The sequence below is a fragment of the Octodon degus genome, unplaced genomic scaffold, assembly GCF_000260255.1.
Source record: "Octodon degus isolate 3935 unplaced genomic scaffold, OctDeg1.0 scaffold00084, whole genome shotgun sequence".
Classification (NCBI taxonomy): domain Eukaryota; kingdom Metazoa; phylum Chordata; class Mammalia; order Rodentia; family Octodontidae; genus Octodon; species Octodon degus.
In genome coordinates, this window is record NW_004524660.1 from 9,410,988 (window position 1) to 9,418,579 (window position 7,592).

Consider the following 7,592-nt stretch of genomic DNA (forward strand, 5'->3'; position numbering starts at 1 on the left):
TAAATTCTGAACTTGTTCTTGTTCTTATATTTTAGTGATTTTAAATACAATATGCACCTAGCTATTCTGACAGCATTTATTCTTGGTAGTCCATTTTTATATAATGAGTTTTGAGAATTATTTACCTATTCTATAAGCAAATCTCTTATCATAGTTAATGTCAATATATTCTCCCAGTTCACATTATGTTCCATAATTTCTTTAGAATGACTATAACATTTTTAAAAATTTTCATGAATTCCATATGATCAGTCTGCTCCGTTATGAATCGTGACTTTAATTTCACTTATTAGAAACCTTTATCTAACACAGAGAGAACCACTGTTTTTCTACATTATTTCCCTCTGGGTGTTTTTGAAATTTGGATTTTACCTTATGTCCAAGATATATTTTAAGTTAAGTTTTACAAGTCATGCAAAAAGTGTACCAAAATACTTTTTTGCATAAGAATATCCAGTGGCTTTAGCCCTACGCCCTTGAAAGGACAGCGGTTTCTCCACTGCACCGCTTTTGAAGGGTCTTGAGCCTTCTCCTCGTGCACCGCCTCGTCTAAAAGCCAGCTGTCCCAGCTGCGGGCCTGCTGCGCCGCGGGCGCCCGACCCTCCCCGCAGGTGTTCGGCTCGCCACCTGCCTCAACCTGGCGGCTTCGTCGTGCGCTTATGGGATCGTCCATTTGCCGGCAGCGCTGCGGGCTGACCCCACCGGCTCCTGCACACAAGGAAGGAGCTCTGCTACTCTTCGCATACAAACTCTTTAATGGAAGGAGATAGAAAGGTAGGAAGCTATAAAGTTTTTAAATCTGACCATGTAGAGCTTTTACTTCGCTCATCTTTATCCGCCAGTCACTATTGCTGCTAGCGCTCTTTCTCCTTGCTTAATTCCTCATGTTTTTATACAAATTTTCTCAGTTTCTTCAAAATAACTCAAATAATCCTTGAAGCATAATTTTAATATTAATTGCTTGCAGTCCAGATACACACTTGGAAATAGCGGACTTCTGAATAGTATATTGTGTGTTTACCATAAATGGTACATGCATCTATATTTTTAGCACTCCATTTAACTTATTGTGGAATTTAAGTCAATTGCGAAGAACATAAGCTCTTTCACTTTTTAAATTTTTTTGTAATTTTAATTCTTTTGAAACAGGGTTTGGCTGTGCAGTTCAGGACGGTCTTGTGTTCACTTTTGTAGCCTCCAGGCTGGCCTTGAACTCTCAGCATTCCCCTGTCTCAGCCTCCCTAGTGCTGTGATTACAGGGGTGTGCCATCGTGCCCGGTTCTGAACTCTTTCCCTTTGGATCTTCTCGAATTTCTTAAGGGTTGTACTTTGGCGGATATTGCACATACCTGTTCAAATATACCCAGGCGCAACAGTTTGCCTCATGATATACTTAAGGCAAAGCCAAAAATAATTGATCAAGTTGGTGTCATGAGCAATTAGCGATTACTTATTCATTTCAAGACTGTTTAAGTTTTTTTATATATTAACCCACTTTTTCTCATAATCTTCAATTTGAAGAGCTTATTACACAAATCTTCATTTTTGAAGCTCAAAGTGAGAGATCTAGGGCCACTATATCTTTGTAATGATTATTATTTAATCATAGGAATAAAATATGAGCATATGTTTTATCTTCTTCCAGAAATATTCCTATTATGTTAGAGTTAGAGAAATTTTACAAAATCTATAAATTTATGATAAGGTAAATAAAAAGGACATAGGGTGCTATTCATCAATGCTAATAATAGTGGGATCTTTATGAAATTAATAAGACAGGATATGCTAGCTGCTAGATTTGCAGAAATTATTGGGGCTGGTAACATTTGATGTTAACTTCTGTACAGAAAGAGGAACCCATCAATAGAACTAGAGTGAGAATCAAATCAGTGCACCCACCTTAGAGATGATCAGACCACATCTGAGAACTTGGTTCTTACAAGCCTCATGATATAGAAAGTAAGATAGAGCAGAGAAACACTTCCACTGAAGATCAAATATCTGAGAAATTTCTGACTTTTGGATCCATAAGAAAAAATAGAAGAGACATGTAAATATTCCTTCATAGAGAAAACAGATAAGTGATCTATAATTCAATGTTTCAATTCAACTACATATTTATTGCACAATCAATTTCAGTGTGATATGAAATGAACAAAATTCATCTACATGAATCATCTACTTTATATGGGAGTTTAAAATATATCACAATAAATTTAGCTTTGCAGTGATTACATAAATATGTTCTCTTAAATACTTAGGCATGAAAGTATTACGTTCTTGCAAACATACTACAATGACCATGTTTTTAAAAGTGTTTTTAAGTTATGCTGGTAACAATAGAATGTCTTATCCCATTTTTAGTGTTTGTTTTCATAAAGATTTTTCTTTAAAGAAGTATTGATTACTGACAGACTTTTTATTTTGTTAAACCTTTTATTTTGCTTATGTTATTTAATATTACCTGTTTCTTTTTTTTTTAATTTTATTTATTTATTTATTTATTTGAGAGAGAGAGAGAGAGAGAGAGAGAGAGGCCAGCTCAGCCCACCAGGGGGCGCGGCTGGCTGGCATGTGGCGCTGGGGGATTGAACCGCGGTCTCTGATGCTTTTGCTAAGCTTGTTCTAAGTAGGTGCTTTAGACCACTGAGCCATCTCTCCAGCCCCACCTGTTTCTTAATATGTGCATATTGATACCTTGTGTACTATTCATCTATTGATTACATGGCCTTAGTGTTACTTTCCAAGTTGCATTTCTATGTTGCTAAAGCACACAGCTCTTCAGCATTATGAACTTTGCAAAAAGCAGCACTTCCAGTATGTAGAATTATAACATGACAGTAACATAAATGGCCCTGCACCTACCAACCCATCTTCACATTTTAAACTTACACCATATTAACTTTTATCCTGTATTTTACATTTTTTCACATGAGAGAAACAATGTGCTATTTATGCTTGTGTGTCTGAGTCAGCTTACTTAACAGGGCACCGTGTTTAATGTTTAAGTCACCGCAAGGCACAAACTCTTCTGCCTCTTCCCCAGCTCCCCACTGTTGCAGTTCTTTCTCTCTCCCCAGAGGGCGCCTGTATCTTTTATCTGGCGTTTAAAACTCTGGTGCAGCTTTTCTGTTTTTATTAAATGCATTTATTTTTCTACACAGTGAAAATGTTTTAGATATCAGGTGCAATAAGTATTATTTTAATAATAAATAATAATATTTATATTTTATTTAACATATGGCTTTATCAACTCAACATCATGATTTTATACTATACTGTTTTTCTTTCTTTTTTTTTATTGCAGCTGCAGAATATGAGCTTTTATTTTTATTTTTATTTTTTATTTTTTTTTCTAAGTCTTACGTTTTATTTAAATAACCTCCAGTGAGAACAGAACAGACCAATTATTACCACTTCTTCATATACCAATGAGCCAAGCCAGGGAGGGCAAGCACACCTGCAGCCAGCTGCCAGCCAGTGTGACGGGTGGGATCTCAAGGAAGGCGGCCCCGGCCCCGGCCCACTGCTGGAGGAGTATCCACGGTGGAGCGAGGGTTCTTGATGGTCTCATCAACGGACACGATCAAGCACGCAGCCTCAGAGGCTGCTGTGAGGGCATTGATCCGCACCATAGCTGGCTCCCACACAAAAGCCTTGAAGTTGTCAGTAATGTCCTCATTGTTGATGTCCACCCCATACCACATGCCGCCCTGGGCATGCCGAGCCCGTAGTTTGTTCAGGATGTTTGTAGCATCAAAGCCAGCATTGTCACATAGCTGACGTGGGATAATCTCCAAGGCCTTAGCATATGCCCCAATCAGAAGCTGCTGTTTTCCTGGGATAGTCCTTGAGTAATCCCGAAGGTACTTAGAGAGCTCCATCTCGATGGCTCCACCTCCAGCCACCACTGAATCATTCTTGATGGCCCTCCTGACAATCATGATGGCGTCATGCAGAGACCGCTCTGTCTCCTCCATGAACTGCTCAGCTCCGCCACGGAGGATGAAGGTGCAAGTCTTAGCCTTGGGGCAGCCAGTGAAGAAATTGTACCTTTCACCTCCAATCTGGGTCTCTTCGAACAGCTGGCAGCGGCCCAGCACATCTGCTGATAGAGCATTCACGCTGGTCTGGATTGAGCCTCCACAGGCCATCATTGTCCTCTTCAAATCCTCCTCAGGCACACGGCCGGCGCAGAACATGTCCCTATCAGCGAAGTACTGGGTGGCCACATCCCCAATTGGGAGTTTGGACAAAACAACTTTGGCTCCGGAATTATAGATCTTCTCTAACTTGTCATACAGAATGTTCCACTCAGCATCAACAATTGCCTGATAATCCTCTACTGTGTGGACTCTGATTTCAGCATTGTCTTTTTCAGCTTTCAGCTCAAGTTCAACATTTAACAAGGCAATCGTGGGGTTATTGTACTTTTTAGGTTGCATTTCAAATCCAGCGTAAGAGAAAGTCTTCTTGAATGCAACACCAGCCACCAGCCGAGACTCCTCTAGGGCTCCACCCTATACCTTCTTGATTCCAATCATTTTAAGCTGCAGCAAATCATCAAGCATCATCACAGCATCAACCACCATCTTAGCAAAGAAGGCTTTCTGCTGGGAGATCAGCTTGGAGCTCAGAGCTGTCATGGCACACTTCTCCAGCAGCTTCCTCTGCTCCACTTTATCTTGCTTCTTCACAGTTACAGCGATCTCCTTGATCTTGTTAATTGCCAACTGTGTAGCTGTGCAAAAAGCTCGGATGATGATCTGGGGGTGCAAGCCTTCCTCCACGTAGGGTTTCACCTGCTTCAGAAACTCGGCAGCCAGCAGGGTCACAGAGGTGGTGCCATCACCAACCTCAGCATCTTGAGATTTGGCGATGTCCACTAAAGTCTTTGCTGCAGGATGGACGACATCGAGAAGTTTCAAAATTGTGGCCCCATCATTAGAAATTGTTGCTTTGCCTCGGCCATCTACAATAAGCTTGTCCATGCCACGGGGACCTAGGGTGGTTCTTACAGCCTCGGCAACCACCTGGCAGGCACTGATGTTACTCACAAGCTGAGGGATGCCTTGGGAGCTGTCAGTTCCCTCTTTCAACAGTATAACTGGTGTGGGCATCATTTTGGCAACTTCTTCAGGGGCTCGCTACTCCGTTCTCCGTGTTCCGGCCGCCCAGAGAATATGAGCTTTTAGAAGCCACGAGAATTGTCAGCATATGACTGCCCATGAGGTATTTCTCTCTTCTGGTTTTGAAGGGGAAAATCAGAGAAACATAAGAAATAGAATTTCTTAAAATGTCCAAATTCTGAGCTGTGTGACATATATAGACATTAGCACAGAAATAATTGTAAGCCCAAAAAGTATTTCCTTTCCTCTAGAGACTTTAATTTCATATTGTATTCTTGTACAATAAATTGTTTATCATTTAATATACACATATTTGCATTTTATGTATTTGGCAGAGGGTCTCACTACGCAGATCGGGCTCCTAGTGATCCTGCTGTCTCAGCCTCCCGGCGCTGGGATTACAGTCCTGTGACGCCAGGCCTGGACTCATTCGCTGGCACAGCGCGCCCTGGTTGCGGGGCCAGCGTGGCATGCTGGACCAAGGATCGAACCCTGGTCTCTGCACTTGCCTAAACAGGCATGCAGTCTGCTGAGCTAACTCACTGGCCCTGTCATTTAGTATTTTTCACTGAAAAAATAAGTTTATTTTCAAATTATTGTTGCATATATTTATGAATGGATAAAACAACACTACAGTGACCATCTGCCTCTCCAGATTCACCTCTGATTGAATTTTTTTTAAAGTTCTCTACATTTTAACAGTTTTACTTTATGCAATATAAAACAGTCAAGTGAAGCTCCAACAGTTAGTGCTTTCACTTTCATTGAATGCAATGTTAGGAGTGTTTTCAGAACTGATTTTTGTTTTGAGTAACAAAGCAAGCTGCAAAACTAAATCTTATCTTTTTATTATGAACAAGGTATGTTATTTGAAAAACAGCTTCTGCATTTTTTCTATAAATATTATTTTACTTGTGATTTTTAGAGGTTGATGTTTTGAAATATTTTTCACATCCAAGATATTTTCATTAGAATGCATCAGGCTTTCATTTATTTGTTTATATTTGAAATCATGTAAACATGATAGCATTTAAAATATCCAATCACGGCCTGCCAAATGGCTCAGTGAATTAAAGTGCCTGCAAGCAGGTGCAGGGGCCAGGGCTGCGATTCCCAGGCCTGCCTTGCAGGCCCCGCCTCCAGGGAATGCTGGGATGGCAATTGAGACTGCGTGTGGTGGCAGCACCTGTAATCCCAGCTCTTGGGAGGTTGTAAACAGGCGGATCACTACGAGTCAGATCTAGTAGTGAGACCCTGAACACCCTGTAGATCCTTCCTTAAAATACAATCAATCAATCAATCAATCAATCAAATATTCAATTAAACAATGCATTCAGTTTTGAATTGATTATCTCAATACATCATATAATGTGCTTAAAATTCTTTTCATTAAAACATTAATACATAATATTTTGTTGTATAAACAAAAATCACTTATCCACTAAATACACGTTGAGACCTGGTTCATGCTCAGGTAGACATGAGGAGGGCTTGGCTTGGCTCCCTGTAGACTCCAGGCACTCCTCTGGTGGCAGTGCATCCTTTTACAAGTGTGTGAAAGCTTACTGAAGGGGCTTTTGAAACTTAGATATTCCAAAGGAAAAGTTAAGAAACATTTTAAAAACTCAACATTAACTGAAATATCTTGAATGAAAACTTTTATTGTTTGCTTTTTATCTGTCAAATGAGCCATATGCAATCAGTCTGCATTTGCAAGCAAGATAATGTTTCATGAGATGAAATAACTGCTCCATTTCAATATTATTACCCAGAATATTCTTTTTTATTTTTTATTTTTTGGCAGAACTGTGGATTGAACTCAGGCCCTTGCACTTGCCAGGGAAGCACTTATTCTAATGAGCCATTTCCCTGGCCCTCTTTATTTTAAAATATTTTACTTTTTTGTTTTGTCCTAATCTCTCTTTGTTGCTCTTCTTTTCAAAAATAAATTATTACATTACTCATTCACACTGTAACTTTTAAGATTTAATATCAAGACTCAGACAATTTTAGGTTAATTTTATGAAAAATATTTTACTCTAATTTTTTTAGAGAATTAGGATACTGTTGCCTGTTTAAAACATCTAAGAAGCTGAGGTTTGATACATATATTTAGAGACTTTTGAACATGGGTTGCTGATAAAGTTCATTTGTCACAGAACTTGTAGATTGTCAAATGTATGGTTTTTATGTGCCGAGAAGAATACCTACATATATGCCAACATAATTGTATATTATATCAATGTAGGTATAAATTGATATCAAATATATATATACATACATATATATCACAAATCAATGTAGTATATCAAAATAGGCATAGACTAAGGAGAGTCACATGGAGAGAAAACATTCTCTCAGGCTTTCACAGACAGCACATTGGCCAAGCAATGGCCATGACTCATCCACATGGCTGACACTGACAAAGGTTCTACAATCTGAGGTACAGGATCTCAGGATAAA

The 7,592-nt window shown here is 39.3% G+C and overlaps 1 pseudogene; it reads right to left on the minus strand.

Annotated features, from left to right (window-relative positions):
• Positions 1-3,431: 3,431 nt before the first annotated feature.
• LOC101578532 lies at positions 3,432-5,162 on the minus strand (annotated as a pseudogene).
• Between the last annotated feature and the right edge of the window lie 2,430 nt (positions 5,163-7,592).